Below are 24,022 nucleotides of genomic sequence, written 5' to 3'. Positions count from 1 at the left end.
ACCTGTAGATCAATAGAACAGAATGGAAAACCGAAACGATACAAAGCTGTACCTCTGTGATCAGTTAATCTTCAAGGAAGCGGGAGAGAATATCCCGGGTGGGAGACAGTCTCTCAACCGACGGTGTTGGGACAACTAGGCGGCCACGTGCGGAAGAATGCACAGGGCCACTTTCTTCCAGAACCTGCTTTTTCTTACTTGTATAAAATAAATAGTATGGGTGTCCCTGAGTGGCTCAGCGGTTGAGCGCCTGCCTTGGCCCGGGGCGTGGTCCTGGGGTCCCGGGATCAAGTCCCACAGTGGGCTCCCAGCATGGAGCCTGCTTTTCCCTCTGCCTGTGTCTCTGCCTCTCTCTCTCTCTCTCTCTCTCTCTCTCTCTCTCTCTCTCTCTGTCTATCATGCATGCATGAATGAATGAATGAATAAATTAATTAAGTAATAATAAATAAATAAATAAATAGTGAGAAAGGTGTTGGTCCAGTAAAAGAAAACAAAGCAGCTCAGCAGTATGAGAATAGCACGGGTAACTTTGTTTTCAGAGAACGTGACGAAGACCGGATGGTACTGCGAACATTCTGAGACGCTTTGTGGTGTCTGTACAGGATGTTCACCACGTAGATGTTAGTACATGTCATCAGGGAGAGAAGGGACAAATTTCCAACGAATACCATGCTTAGAAATATTGATGATATCTCGCAATCATCGCATTGTTTTTACAATAAGCCATCTGATACCCAAGTCTATCATCGGTGGTATTCCTGTTGGCCACAGTTTGTAAAATGACCACAGAATAGATCTGGATGTTGATCATCCAGAAGAAGAGTAAAGAGGGTTGAATGAATGCAGAGATTCTGTATTTGAGCCAGGCCCATTTATGACTACTTGGAGTAATAGTCACTGCCTGAAACGTACTCTGGAGGGTGGTTGTGCACAGAGAAATACTCCGGGTAACTCTGAATATAGAGCACTGTTTTACGTCGAATATCGCCCATCTCCAGCCTAATTCCAAAGGATGCCATTAAAAAAAAAAAAAAAAAGGATGCCATTATATTTGGAATGCCTCTGAATATGAGCACCAGGACATCAGCCAAAGTTAAGTGGGCAAGAACCACATCTACAGGATTCTTATGAGGAAGAGTTAAGGAGCTGTACATATATAATGTAAATAATAAAGAATTCCCCATGAAACCAATACAAGTTTGAAAGATAAAGATCCCCAAAATTATGTCCCTGCAAATTTTTGTCTTTTAGTCTCTCCTAGATCTTCAAACCACATCCAGTACATCCCATAGACAAATACTTTGATTGTGAATGTAAATATTAAAGGTAATTGAGACTGAGAGGTAAGCTATCAAGTTTCAGGGAGTCTTCCTGCAGAATCGGCAGCTATACAGCTGTACCAAACCAAGGGACCATCGAGATTCTTAAAGAGCAGAACTGTCAAGGAACAGAATTCAATGTTTATGAAGACAGAGTATCATATGGTCTGTGACAATTAATAAATGTAAACTTTGTTTAAAATGAAGTCAGGGGGCCAAAGGGGAGAGCTCTAACACCTTATCTTCTACATCAATTACAAATCCAACAGGAAAAGAAGCACCCTACAACCCTGCCACTTTAGCCACTCCTTTACTAACCCAGCAGGAAGCAGGGCGGTCTCCTCCACCCAGGCAACAACAGCCCAGCCAATGAGAGACTCTGGCCAATTCTGAAGACTATTTTTATATATTCTGAGATAGTTTCATTTCAAAAAATTCAATTCTTAATATATATATATATATATATATATATATATATATATATATATATATTTAGTATTCCTGGCTTTCTATGCAAATTGAATACCAGTAGCATCTGTGCAATATTCTTCCCAAAAGCTTACTGTATTACATAGCTCTTTTTTACAGATTGTATTACTGTAGCATATATAAACATGTCACACAGATTCTGCTAGACGAAACCTATTTCACACTAGTTATATTTTGTTATGTTTGTTATAAGGTTGACTAATTTCAGACACATTATATATATATATACAATTTATTTATATTATTTGACCATATACATATATATATATATGGTCAAATGCAGAATATCAAAACCCACAGCCAAGTTATAGATTACTTCCATCATATTCTAAATCTTTTTTTTTAATTTTTTTTATTTATTTATGAGAGAGAGAGAGAGAGGCAGAGAGAGACACAGGCAGAGGGAGAAGCAGGCTCCATGCACCGGGAGCCCGATGTGGGACTCGATCCCGGGTCTCCAGGATCGCGCCCTGGGCCAAAGGCAGGCGCCAAACCGCTGCGCCACCCAGGGATCCCCATATTCTAAATCTTTTACCTTCAGCAAGTGGACCCAGTGATCTGCTAAAAGTGGAAAACTTGGACTTACTATAATCTCACTCCATATTCAGTTCAATGACACTGACTGGCATGTGTCTTATGGGGCCTACCTATGTGTCTCAGGACTTGCTTAGCCCTCTACTTGAGCATTTTCTGAAATCACTGGTCAAGACTGGAGATGCCACACACAGACCAAGAATAAGAGAGGCTTATTACCTACATAATGAGGCTCTGGAGAGAGCAACCTCACAAGCCCCCGGAGATGATCCAAACATGGCTAGGGAATGAATGGATGTAAAGGAAGTTGGTCAGATTTCTTTTTTATTATTGTTGCAGTTATAGGTGTGGCTGGGAGAATGGCTTGTACATGGCTTGTACCCCCCAGCAGGGGGTTGCATGCTTTGAATCTCCTACTGGTGCCAAAGGAGAGAGACCTTGGGATTTCTTATCACTTTGCCCTGAGTTGAGGCACAAGGGGAAGAATGAGGAGGGAAGCCTAAAAGCTGACAACCAAAATAAAAAAAAAAAAATAGAGTCAGATATTATTACAACTACCCACCCATGACAATAGCTACAATTTTACAAGTGACAACACCAAATGTTGACAAGGATGCAATTTACCACTTGTATACATCAAGTTATAATATAAAATCTTACAATCACTCCTGAAAAAGAGTTTAGCAGTTTCTTTAAAAAATACTTCGCATACAATTACCACATAATTCAGCAGTAGCACTCCTGGGAATTTACCCCAGAGAATTGAAAAATTGTTTTCACATAAAAACCTGTATACTATTATTTTAGATAGCATTATCTACAATAGCCAAATAATTATGGAAACAGCCCAAATGTCCATCAACTGCTGACTGCATAAAGAAATGTGGGATATATATATATATATATATATATATATATATATATATATATCACAGAATATTATTCAGCCATGAAAAAGAGCAAAATATTGCCATTTGCAAGGACATGGATGGAGCTAGAGAGTATTATGCTAAAGAAAGGAGTCGATCAGAGAAAGACAAATACCATACAATTTCACTTATATATAGAATTTAGGAAACAAAACAAATGAGCAAAAAGAAAAAGAAGAAAGAGGCAAACCAAGAAAAAGACTCTTAACTATAGAGAACAAACTGATGATTACCAGAGGGGAAGTGGGTGGGGGGATGGGTGGAATAAGTGATGGGGATTACAGAGGGCACTTGTGATGAGCACGGGGTGTTGCATGGAATTGTTGAATCACTACATCACACACCTGAATCTGATATTATACTGTATGTTAACTAACCGGAATCTAAATTAAGACTTAAAAAGAAAACTAGACAACAACAGAAAAAAACTAGAGGCCTTGATCACATGGACACAAAAGTCCCAAGCTACATATTAGCAAATTGAATCCAACAATATATAATAAAAGGGGGAAACCATCATAATGAAGTTGGGTTCACTCCTGGAATGAAAGTTTTGGTCTACATTTCAACATCAATCAAGATAAACCACATACAAACAACATAAGGAAAATTAAATGACTCTCTCTATAGATGAAAAAAAAAATTTGATGAAATTCAGTGTCCATTCATAATAAAAACTGTCAGCAGAGTAGAAATAGAAGGTAAGTCCCTCAACTCAACAAAAGATATCAAAGAAAGCATACAGCTAACATATTTCATGGTACTGGATGTTTCCTCCTACTATAGGATTTTTAATATCACCTATACTTTTCATGTTGAATAACTGTATATTACCACATAGTTGTAATAAATAATATAGAGAGATCCCATGTACCCCATACCCAATGTCCCCAATGACATCTTGCAAATATATAGTATAATACCACAGACAGGATGTTGACATTGATACAGTCAAGGTACAGACCATTTAATCAAAGCAAGGCCACCTCATGTTATCCTTTTATAGACATATCCTCTCCCCTTTCACCCCTTCTCTCGCCTTAACCCCTAACAGCCACTAGCCTCTTCTTCATTTCTATATTTTGTCATTGCAGGAATATAACACAAATATAATCAGAGTATGTAACCTTTTGGGACTGGCTTTCTTCTTCCCTGATTCATAGAATTTGCTGTGTGTATCAATACTCTGCTCTTTTATTTGTAGAAAATATTCTGTTATACGGATGTACCAAAGTTTATTTAAGCTATTCACCTATTGAAAGATGTTTGTGTTGTTTCCAATTTGTATGAAGGATTCTGCTATTAACATTAGCATACAGATTTTTAAAAATTTCTTTTCTGTTTTGCTTCTACACATAAATTTATTGTTACTTTTTAAAGCTTTTATTTATATCCAGTTAGTTAGCATACAGTGCAATATTAGTTTCATTGTACAATACAGTGATTCAACACTTCCATGCAACACCTGATGATCATGACAAGTGCACTCCCTAATTCCCATCACCCATCCCACCACCACTGCCCTCTAGTAACCACCAGTGTGCTAACCGAGTACATTCACCATGAGGAGCACTGAGTAATGATGTATAGGATTGTTGAATCACTACATTGTACACCTGAAACTAGCATAACACTGAATATTAACTATACAATGATACTGAAATTAAAATTAAAAACAAATTTTTAAAAAGTCTTGTTTCTCAGTTTGCCTTTCTCTTTTCTTTCCCCTTTGTTCATTTGTTTTGTTTCCTAAATTCTGCATATGAGTGAAATCATATAGTATTTGTCTTTCTCTGATTGACCTATTTCACTTAGCATAATCCTCTCTTAGCTCTATCCATGTTACTGCAAGTGGCAAGATTTCATTTTTTATGGCTGAGTAATATTCCATTCTGTGTGTGTGTGTGCTGCACCTTCTTTATCCATCCCTCATTCAATGGACACTCGGACTGTAGATTGCAAGGTAGTTATATTTTAAATTTTTTGAGGTTAGACCACTTTCTTACACCATACACAAAAATAAATTCAAAATGGATTAAAGACCTAAATGTAAGACATGAAAACATAAAAATCCTAGTGGAGAGCACAGGCAGTAACCTCTTTGACTTCACCCAGAGCAACTTCTTTTTATATATATCTCCTGAGGCCAGGGGAAAAAAAAGAAAAATAAATTATTGAGACTCCATCAAAATAAAAAGCTTCTGCAGTGAAGGAAACAAAGAAACTGAAAGGCAATCTACAGAATGGGAGAAGATATTTGCAAATTACACATACAACAAAGGATTAGTATCCAAAATATATAAAGAACTTATCAAACTCAACACCCCAAAAATGAATAATCCAATTAAAAATGGGGGATCCCTGGGTGGCGCAGCGGTTTGGCGCCTGCCTTTGGCCCAGGGCGCGATCCTGGAGACCCGGGATCGAATCCCACGTCGGGCTCCCGGTGCATGGAGCCTGCTTCTCCCTCTGCCTGTGTCTCTGCCTCTCTCTCTCTCTCTGTGACTATCATAAATAAATAATAAAAAAAAATTAAAAAAAATGGGCAGAAGATCTGAACAGACATTTTTACAAAGAAGATATACAGATGGCTAACAGACACATGAAAACATTTTCAACATCACTTATTGTCAGGAAAATGCAAATCAGAATCACACTGAGCTATCACCTTACACCTGTCAGACTGGCTAAAATCAACAGCACAAGAAACAACAGGTGTTGGTGAGGATGTGAGAAAGGGGAACCCTCGTGCACTCTTGGTGGGAATGCAAGCTGGTGCAGCCACTCTTGAAAACAGTATGGAGGTTTTTCTGGTCTGTTTTGGCATTAGAGTAAAGCTGGTCTTAAAAAGTGAGCTGGATTATGCTAAGTGAAATAAGTCAGTCAGAGAAAGACAAATACCATATGCCTTGATGTGATGAGCGCTGGGTGTTGTATATTGAAGTGTTGGATCACTAGGTTGTACCCCTGAAACTAAAATTACACTCTTTTAAATGCACTGGAATTTGTAAAGTGAAGTGAAATGGAAAAAAGAAAAAGTGAGTTAGAGGTGTTCCTGTCTCTTCCATCTTGTGGAGGAGATTATGCATAATTAGGAGTATTAGATAAGCAAACAGGGGCTTTAAGCCAACATCTCAACTGTTAAAATAGATATAGGGCTACTGAGGTTATCTGCTTCTTCTTGAATGACTGTTGGTAGTTTGTCTTTAAAGTAATTGGTCCACGGGGATCCCTGGGTGGCTCAGTGGTTTAGCACCTGCCTTCGGCCCAGGGTGTGATCCTGGGGTACCGGGATCGAGTTCCGCATTGGGCTCCCCGCATGGAGCCTGCTTCTCCCTCTGCCTGTCTTTCTGCCTCTCTCTCTCTCTGTGTCTCTCATGAATAAATAAATAAAAATCGTTTAAAAATAAATAAATAAAGATTGTTTCTCTTTAAAATATATATATAAATAAATTGGTCCATTTCACCACTTTCGTACACCATACAGAAAAATAAATTCAAAATGGATGAAAGACCTAAATGTGAGCCAAGAAGCCATCAAAATCCCAAAAGAGAACACAGGCAGTAACCTTGTTGCCCTAGGCTGCAGCAAGTTCTTACCAGACATATCTCCAGAGGCAAGGAAACAAAAGCAAAAGTGAATTGTTGGGACTTCATCAAAATAAAAAGCTTCTATACAGCAAAGGAAACAATCAACGAAACTAAAAGGGAGCCTACAGAATCTGAGAAGATTATTTGCAAATGAGTATTTCATAAAGGGTTAGTATCCAAGATCTATAAAGAACTTGACCAAACTCAACACCCAGAAAACAAATAATCCAGTTTAAAAATGGACAGAAGACATGTATAGACATTTCTCCAAAGAAGACAAGCAAATGGCCAACAGACACATGAAAAGATGCTCAACATCACTCATCATAAGGGAAATACAAATCAAAACCACAATGAGATCCCTCCTCACACCAGTGAGAACGGCTAAAATCAACAACACAAGAAACAACAGATGTTGGCAAGGATGTGGAGAAAGGAGAACCCTCTTGCCCTGGCAGTGGGAATGCGAACTGATGCAGTCACTCTAGAAAATAGTATGGAGGTTCCTCAAAAAAGTTAAAAATAGAGCTACCCTATGATCCAGAAAATTGCACTAGGTATTCACCCACAGGATACAAAAATACTGATTTAAAGGGGCACATGCACCCCGATGTTCATGGCAGCAATGTCCACAATACCCAAAATAAGGGAAGGGCCCAGATGTCCATCGACAATGAATGGATGAAGAGGATAGCATATTACTCGGCCATAGGAAAAAAAAAAGAAATCTTGCCATTTGCAACAACGTGGCTAGAACTCGGGGGTATTATGCTAAGCAAAATATCAGTCAGAGAACGACAAATACCTTATGACTTCATTCATATGTGGGATTTAAGAAACAAAACTAATGAACATAGGTGAAGGGAAGGAAAACTAAAATAAGAAACAGAGAGGGAGGGGCTCAGTTAAGCGACAAACTCGACTTCGGCTCAGGTCATGATCTCAGGGTCATGAAATCAAGCCCTGCATTGGGCTTTGCACTCAGTGGGGAGTCGGCTTCAGGGTGCTCTCTATCCCTCTACTCTTCCCCCCGCTTGCTCCCTGTCTCTCTCTCTCTCTCTCTCTCTCTAAAATAAATACGTCCTTAAAAAATGCAGACCAGAATGAAAATCATAAGAGACTCTTAATCGCAGAAAACTGAGGGTCGCTGGAGGGGAGGTGGGGGTGGGGGACAGGGTAACTGGGTGATGGACATTAGGAGGGCACTTGATGTAATGAGTGCTGGGTGTTATATGCAATTGATGAATCACTAAATTCTGCCCCTGAAACTAATAATATACTATATGTTAACTAACTTGAATTTAAATAAAATCTAAAAAATAAAAATAAAATAATTGGTCCATTTCATCTAAGTTATCAGATTTAGATGTTAAAATTGTAGCATTACATTATTAGTATTTAAATGTCTTTGGAAAAAAATAAATAAATGTCTTTGGGATCTTTAGTTATATTCTCTCTTTCATTCCTCTTATGTCTAATTTGTATCTTCCCTTGTTTTTCTTGGTCTAGGTTTTCTCTCTAATCTACCTGTTTTCACATTCATTGATTTCTGCTCTAATCTTTGGTATTTACTTCCTTATATTTCTTTGTTACTTTCCTCTTCTTTCTCGACTTGTATATGATAGAAACTTAGGTGTGTACTCCCTAGCAGCACAAATGACTTTCCTAAACAATATGCTAGAAGAATTAACCAAATTTGACTTCTTCATACTAATCTTAATGGTCTTATTTTGGTCTCTTAATTGTCTTTACACCTTTATAGGACCATTGTGCAGCTGCCAACAACATTGTTAAACGTCTTTCATCTTTACATCTCCCACTCTGAGCACAGTCATTGGAAACAATGGCAAACCTTTCTCAAGGACTTTGAGGTGTTGCAATGACGTTTGTCTATGAGGAAAAAAAATCCAATCTTTCTCTTGAACAGGAGGAGGGATGGTGAACTGTGAACTCCCATTCAGCACAAATGACTTGTGCAAACATTGCTCTAAGGGATTTAACTAAACTGTACCTGGCATCCACCTGGACCAGGATGTCGCTAATGGCCCCCAGCCCTCATGCTGACTCTTTGCTCAAGGAAATGCCATGCTGTCAAACCACAGACTGTACATTGTCCGCCTACCTTGCCAACCATCTTTGTTTATTCTCCACTTTCCTCTTTCTGCAATTTTCCATTCCACAAAAGCCCCAGACCCTTTCTTTTCCCCTCTTTTTTCATTTCCCCAGAGTCCTTGTTTCTTCCCTATCTGTTCTCCTTCAAAAACCATGGTCCTCTTTGTTTTTCTTGACATTGAGCTGTTTACACTGGAGTTTCTCTCTCTTACTGTAGTAGTCAGAAAAAAGTCCATTTTAATAAGTGTTTAGCTCTGTTTTTCTTTAATATAAGCTACTGATTTTTAAAATCTTTCTTCTTGGGATGCCTGGGTGGCTCAGTGGTTGAGTGTTTGCCTTTGGCTCAGGACATGATCCCAGACTCCTGGAATCAAGTCCCACATGGGGCTCCCTGCATGGAGCCTGCTTCTCCCTCTACCTATGTCTCTTGCTTCTCTCTCTTTCTCTCTCTCTCTCTCTCTCTCTCTGTCTCTTGTGAATAAATAAATAAAATCTTTAAAGATAAATAAAATAAAATACTCTGTCTTATTTTGCAATATATGAAATTAACACTTTAAATTTCCAAGTAAGTAAATCCTATAAATCCTGCTGAAGCCCATTAATCTTGATGTTTTATTTTTATTTTCATTTTTTCGTCAACAGATGAATGGTTAAAGAAGATGTGGTGTGTGTGTGTGTGTGTGTGTGTGTGTGTGTAATGAAATATGACTCAGCCAAAAGAATGAAATCTTGCCATTCACGATGACGAGGATAGAACTAGAGAGTAGTATGCTAAGCAAGATAAGAATACCATATGATTTCACTCATTAGTGGAATTTAAGAAATAAAACAGATGAACATTGAGGAAGGGAAGGAAAAATAAAATAAGATGGAAACAGAGAGGGAAGCAACCCATAAAAGACTCTTAACTATAGGAAACAAACTGAGAGCTGCTGGAGAGGAGGTGTGGGGGGGAGGGGTAACTGGGTGATGGGCATTAAGGAAGTCACTCAATATAATGAGCACTGGGTGTTACACACAACTAATGAATCACTAAACTCTACTTCTGAAACTAATAATACAGTTTATATTAATTAAATTGAATTTAAATTTTAAAATGTTTAAAACATTTTTTCAAAATATTAAAGAATTTCCTTTCAGACTTCCTCTCTGACCCATGGACTGATTAGAAGTGCCTGGTGTGCCTGGTGCCTGGTGTGCTCACCAGGAGTGCCTGGTGGCTCAGTCAGCTAAGCATCTGATTCTTGGTTTCAGCTCAGGTCATGATCTCAGGGTCATGAGATCGAGCCCCCCATCAGCCTCCACACTCCACACAGAGTCTGCTTGAGATTCTCTCCCCTGCCCCTCCCCCTGCTCATGCTGTCTCACTCTCTCTCAAATAAATAAATGAAATATTTTTTTTTTTAGTGTGCTGTTCAATTTATTTTTTAAGTTTTTATTTAAATTCCAGTTAGTTAACATACAGTGTAATAGTAGTTTCAGGTGTACAACACAGTGACTCAACACCTCCATACAACACCCAGTGCACCTCATGACAAGTGCACTCCTTAATCCTCATTATGTATTTCACCCATCCCCTTACCCGCCTCCCCTCTAGTAACCATCACTTTGTTCTCTATAGTTAAGAGTCCGTTTCCTGGCTTACCGACTCTCTTTTTGTTCCCGTTTGTTTGTTTTGCTTCTTAAATTCCACATATGAGTGAAATCATATGGTATTTGTCTTTCTCTGACTTATCTTGCTTAGCATAATCCTGTCTAGTTCCACCCATGTCATTGTGACTGGCAAGATTTCATTCTTTTTCTATGGCGAGTAATATATCTATATCTGTCTATCTATCTGGGTAGCTATGCCACTTCTTCTTTATCTATTCATCAGTTAATGTACACTTGGGCTGTTTCCATATTTTGGCCATTGTAGATAATGCCGCTGTAAGCGTCGGGTGCATGTGTCTCTTTGAATCAGTATTTTTGTATCCTCTGGGTAAATAACTAGTAGTGCAATTGCTGGATTGTAGTTCTAGTCTTATCTTTTTGATGCCCCAATTTGTATTCTCGCCAAAAGTACAAGAGAATTACCCTTATCTTCACATCCTCACCAACACCTATTATTTTTGTGTTCTTGATGTTAGCCATTCTGACAGGTTTGAGGTAATATTATAGTTTTGATTTGTATTTCCCTAATGACCAGTGATGTGGAGCATCTTTTCATGTGTCTGTTGGCCAACTGCATGTCTTCTTTGGAAAAATATCTATTGAGGAAAATCTGACAGCTTTTCCTCTACAGACAGGAATGTGACAGGGATGCCCATTCTCACCACTGTTATTTAACATATTACTGGAAGTCCTAGCCACACCAATCAGACAACAAAAAGAAATAAAAGGCATTCAAATGAGCAAAGAAGTAAAACTTTCACTATTTGCAGATGACATGACACTCTCTATAAAACCCTGAAAGACTATACCAAAAATTGCTAGAACTGATATACAAATTCAGTAAAGTCACAGAATAAAAATCAATATTCAGGGGCAGCCCAGGTGGCTCAGCGGTTTAGCGCCGCCTTCAGCCCAGGGCGTGGTCATGGAGACCAGGGATCGAGACCCACCTCGGGCTCTCTGCAAGGGGCCTGCTTCTCCCTCTGCCTGTGTCTCTGACTCTCTCTCACTCTCTCTCAAGAATAAGTAAATAAAATCTTTATAAAAAAAATCAATATTCAGAAATCTGTTGCATTTCTACACACTAATAATGAAGCAGCAGAAGGAGAAATTAAGGGGAAAATCCCATTCACAATCACACTCCAAGTAAGATACCTACAAATAAACCTAACCAAAGACGTGAAAGACTCGTACTCTGAAAATTATAAAACGCTGATAAAAGAAATTGAAGATGACACAAAGAAATGGAAAGGCATTCCACGCTCAGGGATTGGAAAACAAATATTGTTGAAATGTCTATAGTACTCAAAGCAATCTACACATTTAATGCAATCCCTATCAAAATACCAACACCATTTCAAATAGAGCTAGAACAAACAATCCTACATTTTTTTAATCCTACATTTTTAAAAAAGATTTTGTTTATTTATTCGTGAGACACACACAGAGAGAGAGGCAGAGACACAGGCAGAGAGAGAAGCAGGCTCCCTGGAGGGAGCCTGAAACGGGACTTAATCCCAGGACCCTGGGATCATGACTTGAGCCACTGAGCCATCCACATGCCCCAATCCTAAAATTATTATGGATTACAAAAGACACCAAATAGCAAAGCAACATTGGGGGAAAAAAAAAGAAAGCAAAGCTGGAAGCATCATGATTCCAGACTTTAAGTTATAATACGAAGTTGTAGTGATCAAGACAGTATGGTACTGGCACAAAGACAGACATGAAGAACACAATAGAAAACCCACAAGTGAACCCACAACTATATGGTCAGTTAATCTTTGATAAATGATGAGGTATAATATTTGAGCATGCATCCAGATTATTTTGAAATGTACATTGAAATTTCTAAGGCAACAATTTTTTTTAAAAGTGCACACAGAACATCCACCCAGGTATGCTGTATAGACATAATAGGAATCACGTTCTTGGACTATAATATAATTCGGTTAGAAAGCACTTACAGAAAGATAACTTTAAAAAATGTATTTACCTAACACCATATACAAATGTTACTCAGAATGGATCAAACACCTAAGTGTAATAACTAAGAAATTAAAACTCTAAGAGGAAAGCAGGGCAAAACTTCACAGCATTGGGTGCAGTTAAATATGACAACAAAGGCATAGGCAACAAAAGAAAAAAATAGACAAATGGTACTTTATGAATATTAAAAACTGCTGTACATCAAAAGACACAATCAACAGAGTTGAAAGCAACCCACAAAATGGATGAAAATATTTGCCAATAACATAGCTGATAAGAGATTAATATCCAGAATATATAGAGAAATCCTACAACTCAACAACCAAAAAACAAACAACTCAACTAAAAAAATGGGCAAAGAACTCGAATAGACGGTTTTCCAAAGAAAATATGCAAAATACCAATGTGCACACACACACAAAATTTTCCACATCATTAACCGTTAAGGAAGTGGAACTTAAAACTACAGGATGCCACTTCATACCCATGAGGATGACAACTTTCAAAAAAATAATAATAGTAAGTGTTAGTAAAGATGTTAAGAAATTGGAACCCTCGTGCATGTTGGTGGGAATGTAAAATGAATAATATATCCACTGTGGAAAACAGGTTTGCAATTTCTCCAAAAAAATTACATATAGAAATAGTATACAATCCAGCAATTTCACTTCTGGGTGTATACAAACCCAAAAGAATTGATAGCGGGTGTGTGTACATCCATGTTTATAGCAGGATTCTGGGGACCCCTGGGTGGCGCAGCGGTTTAGTGCCTGCCTTCGGCCCAGGGCCTGATCCTGGAGACCCGGGATCGAGTCCCACGTCGGGCTCCCTGCATGGAGCCTGCTTCTCCCTCTGCCTGGGTCTCTCTCTCTCTCTCTCTCTCTCTCATTATTAAATAAATCAAATCTTTAAAAAATAAATAAGTAAATATAGCAGGATTCTTCTTTTTATTTTTTTAAGATTTTATCATTTATTCATGAGAGACACAGAGAGAAGCAGAGACCCAGGCAAGGGAGAAGCAGGCCCCCCGCGAGGAGCCCGATGCAGGACTCGATCCCGGGACCCCAGGGTCACGCCCTGGGCTGAAGACAGACGCTCCAGCTGGGCGGCCCAGCATTACTCATAATAGCTAAAAATGTGGAAGCAATACAAATGCCCATCAATGGATGAATGGACAAGCAAGATGTGCTTTATCCATACCATGGGCTATTAGTCCATCTTAGAAGGAGGGATATTCTGGCATAAAATACAATATGGATGAATAATGAAGACTAAATGCTAAATGAAATCAGTCACAAAAAGGCAAAACTCTATGTTTCCACTTAAATCAGAAACTTACAGTAGCCATAGTCAATAAGACAAAAAGTAGAATGCTGTTTCCAGGCCAGGGGCTGAGAGGATAGAGGAATAGGATGTTATTATTTAATGGGTAGAGAGTTTTAGTTTTAGTAGATAGAAAGAGTCGGAGATGGGAGGTACTGATAGGAGAGCATTATGTATGGCTTTTTATTTTTTTTATTTATTCATTGAAAGACAGAGAGAGAGGCAGAGACATAGGCAGAGGGAGAAGCAGGCTGCATGCAGGGAGCCCGACGTGGGACTCGATCCCAGGACTCCAGGATCACGCCCTGGGCAGAAGGCAGGCGCTAAACTGCTGAGCCACCCAGGGATTCCCTAGGAGAGCATTATGAATGTATTTAATACCACTGAACTGTATGTTTAAAAAATTCTTAAGTTGATAAATTTTGTGCTATGTTATATATTTTACCAAAATTTTTAAAATAGGAAAAAAATAAAATAGTGACAAATGAAAATGAGGACACAAGATGCTAAAGTATGTGCAAGACAGTGATGAAGCACTCGAATAGAACTTTATCACTGTAAATGTTCATATTTAAAAGGAAGATAGGAGCCCCTCGGTGGCTCAGAGGGTTAAGTGTCTGCCATCAGCTCAGGTCATTATGGGCTGGAGCCTGTGTTGAGCTCCCGGCTCAGCAGGGAGTCTGCTTCTCCCTTTCCCTCTGTCCATCCCCCTGCTTCTACTCAGTCTCTCTCTCTCTCTCTCTCTCTCTCAAATAAATACATAAAGTCTTTTTAAAAAAATAATAAAAGGAAGATAGAACTCAATTCAGTAACATCACTTTGTATCTTAAGGAACGAGAAAACGAAGAGCTAATTTAACACTAGGGAGCAGAAGAAAAGCAAGAAACAAAACAGAGAAACACCTCAATAAACTTGAGGTTCCTGGGTGGCCCAGTTGGTTAAGCATCTGCCTTCAGCTCAGGTCATGATTCCGTGGTGCTGGGACCAAGCCCCATGTTGGGCTCTCTGCTCTGCGGGGAGTCTGCTTCTCCCTCGCCCTCTGTCCCTCCTCCTGTTCATGTTCTCTCTCTCAAATAAATACATAAAATCTCACTTAAAATACATTCAAAAATTAAAGAAAAACAATAAATTCAATAAAATGAAAAGTTTGTTCCTTGCAAAGATTAACAAAATTGACAAACCTTAGCTAGATTAAGAAAAAAGAAATATTCAAAGTACTAAAATCAGAAAAGTAAGTAGGCACATGACTACCAATAACCAAAGATTACCAATAAACAAAAAAGATTATACAAGAATATTATGAACAATTTTACACCAACAAACTAGATTACTTAGATGAAATTGACAATTTCCCAAAAGCCTAAAATTTACCAAGACCTACTCGAGAAAACATAAAAAATAAACCTAAACAGCCCTAAAAAAAATAAAGAGGCTTAATTAGTAGTCAAGAACCTCTCCCTTCAAAAGGGTTCATGATCACATGGCTTAGCTAGTGAATTTCCACGAAAATTTTAAATAAAAATTTATCCTAGTGCCTCTCAACATCTTCCAAAGAACAGAATAGGAGGAAATGGTGCCTAATTCACTCTATGAAGTCAGTATTATACTGATATCAGAGCCAGACAAAGGCATCACAAGAAAAAGAAAAAAAAGAACAAAATCCCTTATGAACACAGATGCATAATTCCCCCAACAAAGTACTAGCAAATTGAATCCAGTGTCATATTAAGAGGAGGACAGGGCAGCCCCAGTGGCCCAGCGGTTTAGCGCCGCCTTCAGCCCGGGGCCTGATCCTGGAGTCCTGGGATCGAGTCCCACGTTGGAGCCTCCTTCTCCCTCTGCCTGTGTCTCCGCCTCTCTCTCTCTCTCTCTCTCTGTATCTTTCATGAATAAATGAATAAAATCTTAAAAAAAAAAAAAAAGGAGGACATACTATGATCAAGCAGAAGTTATCGCAGGAATACAACAGTGGCTCAACATATGAAAACCAAATAAAGTAATACACCACATTAATGGCATAAAGGAAAAATCCGTACAATCATTTCAATGCATTTGGGGGAAAAATCAGCATCCTTTCATGAAAAAAAAAATACTCAATAATCTAGGAATAGAGGATAACTTCCTCAACATGAGAAAGGGCATATATGAAAATCCCCAAAGTAGCACCAGACTAAATGGTGCCTAAAAGACTGAACGTTCCCCTCCTAAGATCAAGCACAAGACCAGGATGCCTGCTTTCACTGCTTCCCTTCAATACTACCCTGGAATTGTCAGCCATAGCAATTAGTCAATAAAAAGAAATAAAAGTCATCAAAATTGGACAGGAAAGAGTAAAACTATCCCTATTCATAAATGGCATAATGCTATATGAAAAAAAATCCTAAAGAATTTACCCAAAAAACCTGTTAAAACCTATATAAATTTTGCAAAGTTTCAGACACAAGATCAACATACAAGATGAAGCTGTATTTCTATACACTAGCAATGAACAATCTGAACATTTTTTAAGGACAAATGACTTTACAATAGCGTTAGAAAAAACATGATACTTAAGAATAATTTTTTTAAAGATTTTATTTATCTATTTGATGGAAAGAGAGCACAGACAGGGGGAGCAGCAGGCAGAGAGAGAAGGAGAAGCAGGCTCCTCGCTGAGCAGGGAGCCAGAGGTTGGGCTCAACCCCAGGACCACGACCTGAGCCAAGGCAGACACTGAACCAACTGAGCACCCAGGCACCCTGATACTTAGGAATAAATTTAAACAATGAGGTAAAATATTTTTACACTAAAAACTAAAAACTATAGTAGTAAGAAATTAAAGAAAACACAAATGAATAGAAACACATCCTATGCTCATAAACTGGAAGGCTTAATATTGTTACAATGACAATATTCCCTGAAGCGATCTACAGATTCAATTTAGTCCCAACCAAACTCCCAATGGCCATTCTTGCAGAAATGGAAAAGCCGAGCCTAAAACATCTATGGAATTTCAAAGAACCTCAAATTGCCAAAACGATCTTAAAAGGACCAAGGTTGGAAGACCTTGGCATACTTCCTGAGTTCAACACTTTCTACAAAGCTAAGTCAAAGCAATGTGACACTGGCACATTTGGAGGTATGGAGGTATAGATGAATGGAATACAGGGTACAGAAATAAAACCCCTATATCTATGGACAAATGATCTTTGACAAGGGTCCTAAGACAATTCAGTAAGGGAAAAACAGTGCCCAGTGTTGGAGAGCTGAATATCTGCATGCAAATGAGTGATACCAGACCCTTATTTTATATCACACACAAAAATGAATGCAAACTAGATCAAAGAACTAAATTTAATAGCTGTAAAACTCTGAGAAGAACCATACGGCAGATGTTCATGTCCTTGAGTCTGTCGATGTATCTTAAATATGACGCCAAAAGCATAAAACAGCAAAAGAAAAAAAATAAGTAAACTGGAATTCACACAATCAAAAGTTTTAGTACATGATAGGACACTATCAAGCAAGTGAAGAGGTTTTCCAAAGATTGGGAGAAAGTTATTAGAAAGTAATGTCTCTGATAAGGATCTAGTATCTGGAATATGTTTTTTAAAAAAAACTGTTACAATTCAACCGCAAAAAGGCAAACAACTCAACTAAAATGTGAGCAAAAATTTTGGACAGAGAAAGAAGATATTTTAATGGCCAAGAAAACCACGAAAAGCTGTCCAACATCATTATTCATTAAATAAATGTAAATAAATCAAAACCACAAGAAGACATGAAGCCACACTCACTAGGAGTATCATCATCAGAAAGAAAGAAAATAATGACAAGAATGTGGAGAAGTTGGAACTCTCAAACGCTGCTGGTGGAAATGTAGAGTGGTCAGCTGCTGTGGAAAGGAATTCAGTGGTTCCTCCACAAGTTAGACCTATTATGACTATATGACCCGGCGATTGTACTCGTAGGCATACATTTGAGCGGAAAAAAGTGTTCAGACAAATACTTGCACACAAACGATTATAGCGTATCCGGTTGCAATAGCTACAAGGCGGAAACAACCTACAGGCCCAACCACGGAAGAATGGGTAAGCAAAACGTAGCACACTCGGGTGACGGAATGCTCTTCAGCTATAAAGAGGAATGGAGTGCTGAGCCTCACTGCGACACCGGCAGGCTTCGGAGTGTCACGCCGAGCAAAAGAAGCCAGACAAAAAGCGTCCATGTTGTAGGACTCTATTTTTATGAAAATAAGTGAATGTAGCTATCAATACCTAGGATAGTAAATCCACAGTGATGAAGAGCAGAGGAGTGGCTGCCAGAGGCTGGGGGTGGGGAGAGAATGAGGATGAACTGCCAACGTGGCATGAGGTTTTCATCTGGAATAATGAAAATGTCCCAAAACTAGATAGTAGTGATGGCCACCTAATATTGTGAATGTACATAATGCCGCTGAACTGTAGACCTTAAAGTGCTCAAAAATGTAAATTTTGTATTATGTGCATTTTATCACAGTAAAAAAAATGAAGAAAAAAGTAGAACTTACCTCAAAGTTGAGACAGATTATCATTCTTGAGAATGTTTCGACGCTTCTAATGGAAATCATAGAGAACAGAATTATATATTTAGTGTGATTAAAAAAAATAACTTCTTTGGTGCCAGGAGCCACCTATGAAACAAATTAGAGGTCCCCGCAGTCGATCGACACCGTTTTTTAGGTCCTGATATATGATGAAGTAAAGAAGAGAAGTGGGAAAAGAAGAGTCGTTTACAATGATATTAGTTCTTTTCTAGATATGACCTGAGATATTTCTGATATAATGTCATATAAAATATCATTTTCATATGCATTGAACACCTAATTGTAAAAACAAACCTATTAAATATTTTAGAATTAACGTAGAGAATATTTTCAAGAGATTAAATCGGATATATTTTTCTTAGATTTTTATTTTTTTTAAGATTTTATCTATTTTTTCATGAGAGACACAGAGAGAGAAGCAGAGACACAGGCAGAAGCAGGCTCCCTGCGGGGAGCCCAATGTGGGACTCGATCCCGGGTCCCCAGGATCACGCCCTCGGCCGAAGACAATGCTAAACCACTGAGTCACCCGGGCTGCCCAATTTTTCTTAGATTTTTAAAAATCACAAGTGTAAATAAAAATATTTAAAGATTTTACCACACTAAAATTAAGACTATAAACTGAGTGTGCTAACAAGGCCTAGGGAGGAGGAGCTATTTGCCACTAACATAACTGCAAATTCTGGTGTGCAGAATGTATTTGGGTGTGTGCATTGTATTCAGGCTAGAAGAGGAAATGTTGACTATAAAGGAAACAAAGGAAAGGGGGAGGCAATACAAAAGGACAATAAATGTAATTGTGAAAATAGGGTATGGTAGGGAAGATCTTGGAAACAGCAGAAATACTGTGATTATTAGCAGCAAGGGATAGAGTGACAGGGTTGCAGAAGTAGATAAAACAAAGAATGAGAATAACTACATAAAATACTAATTTGTGGAGAAAATGATTAGACATTTCATATCATAGACTTAAAAAAATAAGAGATTATAAAGTACTAAAACAATGCCTTAAAAACAAGCACATACCCGGCAGCAGGGTGGTGCAGTCCATTAAATTTAAAATCCTTGGGTGTGTCAGATCATGATCCAAATCACCCTGAAATCCAACCCTGAATAAATCCACACACTTTGCGGAGTCTGCTTAATAGTTTGTCTCCTACTCCCTCACACCACACTGAATTGCTCATTCACACAAATAAATGAATATTCAAAAACAAGACAAGAAAAACAACCTAAATAAGATCATAAAAGCCAAGTAAAAGGTCAACAATGCAAGTGGAATGATCTCTTTATCAGACAACCTTCAAAGTATAAAAAAACAGGAAGCAACACATGGCAGAAAGGCAAAAAATTTGTCCTACATACATGGTGTATTCCCGCACGTATCAAATATATGCCAGTATATAATAAGCTGAAAGTAAATTCAATAAATAAATTGAAAATGTTAAATAAATACAAATAAAGAAGAAATATGGATGACATGACTATACCCTTAACCACACCGCTAACCCTAACACTAAACCGAGGCTTAGCTTCAACCCAACCCTAACCCTAACCCCAACCCCAACTCCAACCTCAATCCTAAGCCTAAACCTAAACCTAAGCCTAAGCCCAACCCCAACCCCAACCCCAACCCCAAACCCAACCCTAACCCTAATCCTAACCCGTGCCCCACTTGGTTGTGATGTGCAAATCTGTGCGGACCTTGTTTCTCCATAACTTGGTCTTGATAGGCTGTGGGTTTCTAGGAATTTACCCATTTCTTGTAGATGAAGCATTTCACTGTGTGTAATGGTTCATAGTCGACTCTCACAATCATTTTTATTCATGTGTCATCAGGTGTAATATCTCCTCTTTCATTTCTGACTTTGACTTTCATCTTTTTATTTTTTTAGTCTAGCTAAAGATTTGTCAATACTGTTTGTCTTTTCTACCACTTTCCTCCTCTCTATTTCATTTATTTCTGCTCCAATCTTTCTTATTTTCTTCCCTCTTCCTTTAGTCTGATTTTTCTTTTCTAGTTCCCTGGGGTGTAGTTTTGTTATTAGAGAGTTTTTTTTTAACTCAGACATTTATAAGCATCCTTTTTTAATACTGCTTTTGCCACATCTCTTAACTCTTGCTATGTTGTATGGTCATGTTTGTTGGTCTCAAGGTATTTTAAATTTCACTTATTTTATTTTATTTTAGATTTTATTTATTTATTCATGAGACACACACAGAGAGAGAGAGAGAGAGAGAGAGGCAGAGACACAGGCAGAGGGAAAGGCAGGCTCCATGCAGGGAGCCTGACGTGGGACTCGATCCCGGGTCTCCAGGACCACACCCTGGACTGAAGGTGGTGCTAAACCGCTGAGCCACCCGGGCTGCCCAATTTCACTTTTTTAAAAAAGATTTTATTTATTTCTTTGACAAGGATAGACAGGGAGAGCATGCACAAGCAGGACGATGGAGAGGGGAAGGCTGACCCCCTCGCTGAGCAGGAAGCCCAACTCGGGACTCGATCCCAGGGCCCCACATCATGACCTGAGCTGAAGACAGATGCCCAACTGACTGAGCCACCTAGATGCCCTGAATTTCACTTTAAAAAAAAAAAAGATTTATTTATTGAGAGAGAGCACACATGCATGGGTGGGACAGAGGGATGGGGAAGGGGGAAAGAATCTCAAGCAAACTGCACCCAGCCTGGAGCCTGACATGGGGCTCCATCCCCCACCCCGAGATCATGACCCTGAGTGGACGTCGAGAGTCAGGGGTCTACTCAACTGAGCCCTGCAGGGGCCCCTTACTTTCACCTTTGACTTCCACTGTGACCAGCTGTCGTCTCAGCAGGTGCTAAGATTCAACTGTCGGGGCAGTTTGCAGGTTTCCTTCTGCTCTTGATTCCCAGCTCTACCCCCCTGTGGTTACCGGTAGCGTTTCAAGCTCCTTAAATGGCCGACCCGTCGGTGCCCTCGCGTGTCATCTGTCCTGATGGACTCTGCCGGAGGTGCACACTGTGGCACGTGTCAGCCAGGCCCGCGGGCTCTGCGGGCCAGTCGGCGCCCCTCCAACTGCACCACGGCCTATTTCTCCCTTCAGTTACTTTTGTTTATGCAGAAAAATTCCAAGTAATTGAGGTAGATGTTCATCCACCAAGGATGTGGATCTAAGTCCTCACTCCCTTAGCATGACCTTGACCCTGACCCCAACTTCTAACCCTAGCTGAACAGCCTTAGTATTGATCCTCCACACGATACCTTCTCAGTAGAATCCGTGTACCAGCAGAACTTTCCTTCATCTTCCCCTCTATTTATTTTATGCTTCAAATATGACTACTGTGGCTGACAAACTATATTTTTATTTTATGAATTTAAATTAACTTAAAGGGCTACATGTCACTAGTGCCTTCCATTCTTGGACAAAGCACCAAATGGTGCCCCGCAAACACTGCATGCATGGATGGGTTTACCCCTTAAAGTGCCTCCTGCAAGTGCAGGTGGATATTCAGAAACTCTGTGCCACGTCCCAGCCTTGGGGTTTGCCACAGAGAGGAGACCAAGAGGAACACCAATCTCCTGCCAAATGTGTCCCGAGGGTGTCAAGTCTATGCGGCTTGAGGCAGTGCTTGGAAAACCCTGCAGAGCTCCCCGACGTGGCTGTCAGGACACCGCCAGACCATCCCCAACTTCAGGCCCCCGGGCCAGGGCAGGCACCTCTCCAGCCTGGGGGGAGACAGGGACACGGACAAATTCCCGCAGGTGGACACAAGGGTGAGGTGGGGCAGAGCTGAAAGTCCGTCCTCCCCGGAGGTGGGAGAGTGTCTTCACACCTCCAGCACCATGGTGAACCGGAAAGCAGGGGACCCGGGAAGTGGTGTGCTCTCCACCCTGCAGGGATGATGGGGAGAACCCCACGGGCTGCAGCAAACCTCAGGAGCCCCTAGAAACAGCCCCTTAGCAATCTTGTGTAGGAAGACCTAGACAAGAAGTTGAACACGGAGACGTCGTGAATGAAACCCTGCAGCCTCGCTCCTTATGGAGAATAAAGCTGTTTAATACATGGAGCAGCTTTCATGGCAGGTGAAAGGAAGGTGTAGTTTTCAAACGGGTACCAAAGAAATACCGTCTCTTGGTTGTTTCCACTGAAACGAAAATGGAACATGCTTTTTTTTCTTCCATTTAGGTCACCTCAGTTCCCTCTGGTCTTCCACAGTGTCAAGGGCTGGTTTCCAGACCTGAATCAGGTGGCCTCCGGGAATGCCACTCTGGCCTCGGACGGGCTGCCACATAGTGGCTGGACAGGTGTGGCCGTTTGTGTCTGACGCCAGGGGAGGTGGGCAGGTCCTCTGGGAGCTGGGAGACGTGATGGGGAGGAGCTGCGCCTTTGCAGGGCAGGTGCCCGTTACTAGCAATTCCAGTCTTTGACCAGCGGCAGATTCTCATACAAAGTCCTGGATTCACTCAAAATCGGGCTATGAAAGGTGCACTCTGGGTTGCTTCTTTCCACAGATCACAACTGTGAAAAATAAGGCTCACCGATGGGCAGCCCCGGTGGTGCAGCGGTTTAGTGCCGCCTTCAGCCCAGGGCATGATCCTGGAGACCCTGGATCGAGTCCCACGTCAGGCTCCCTGCATGGAGCCTGCTTCTCCCTCTGCCTGTGTCTCTGCCTCCTTCTGTGTCTCTATGAATAAATAAATAAATAATCTTTGAAAAAAAAAATAAGGCCGCCGAGATACTGGGGAGCTGGTGGGTCTCTGGTGCGGTTAGAGACCCGCAGCTCTCGAGGAGCCTGGGAGCTGTCCAGTTGCTGAAAGTGTGTGAGAGGATTAAGAAAAATCAGAGGCTTTTTAGTTTCAGTACAAAGTTGCCCTCCTTCTCCCTCTATTTACGTGATCAGAGTGACAGGGGCACCAGGCTGTCACCACCACTGCTTGCTGCTGAAGAACGGGGGAAGCTGCCTTCTTGCACCAGGGTGGTAACCGACACTAATCTGAAATTATATTTAATTTATACTAAAGATTAATATAATCTTGTTTTTCAACTAGGATTTTATGATGTTGCAACTTAAACATGAATCATTTGGGAAATAAGGAATGCATGGATACTGTTCAATGTAGGAAACTCATTTGCGCAGAATTTTCCTTTTGAATATACAATTTTGCAAAATATAGTACCGAAAGCGACATAATGAACATAAACACAGAGACTTTACAAGTATTATAATTTTGCCACATTTGCTTCACATTTTTGTATGGGGAACGATAGTAGGTCATAGACATCACACAACTTCACTCCTAATTACTTCAGGGTGCACCTACACCAAAGGAAGCAGGATTTCCCTCAAAACCATAGTAGCATTTTGCTCTTAAAAAACTCAAAAGAAAAAAAAAACTCAAAAGAAATTCCTGCTTTTCATCCGTCAAAAAAACGTCAGAAAGTAGGGTAAATGTGGGGCATTGAGAACAGGGCATGAGAAATGGTATTTCCATGACTAAGGATCTAGGAGTTTCCAAGAAGAAGTAACAGAAAAATCTCCT

At 39.9% G+C, this 24,022-nt stretch overlaps 1 pseudogene; it reads right to left on the bottom strand.

Moving 5' to 3' along the window:
* Window positions 1-396: 396 nt before the first annotated feature.
* On the bottom strand, window positions 397-22,326 carry LOC140594021 (vomeronasal type-1 receptor 3-like; annotated as a pseudogene).
* Window positions 22,327-24,022: the final 1,696 nt, after the last annotated feature.

Source organism: Vulpes vulpes, chromosome 9 (assembly GCF_048418805.1).
Source record: "Vulpes vulpes isolate BD-2025 chromosome 9, VulVul3, whole genome shotgun sequence".
NCBI classification, from domain to species: Eukaryota; Metazoa; Chordata; class Mammalia; order Carnivora; family Canidae; genus Vulpes; species Vulpes vulpes.
The sequence above is the reverse complement of the archived record's forward strand: the minus strand, read 5'-3'. Positions and strand labels throughout refer to the sequence as shown.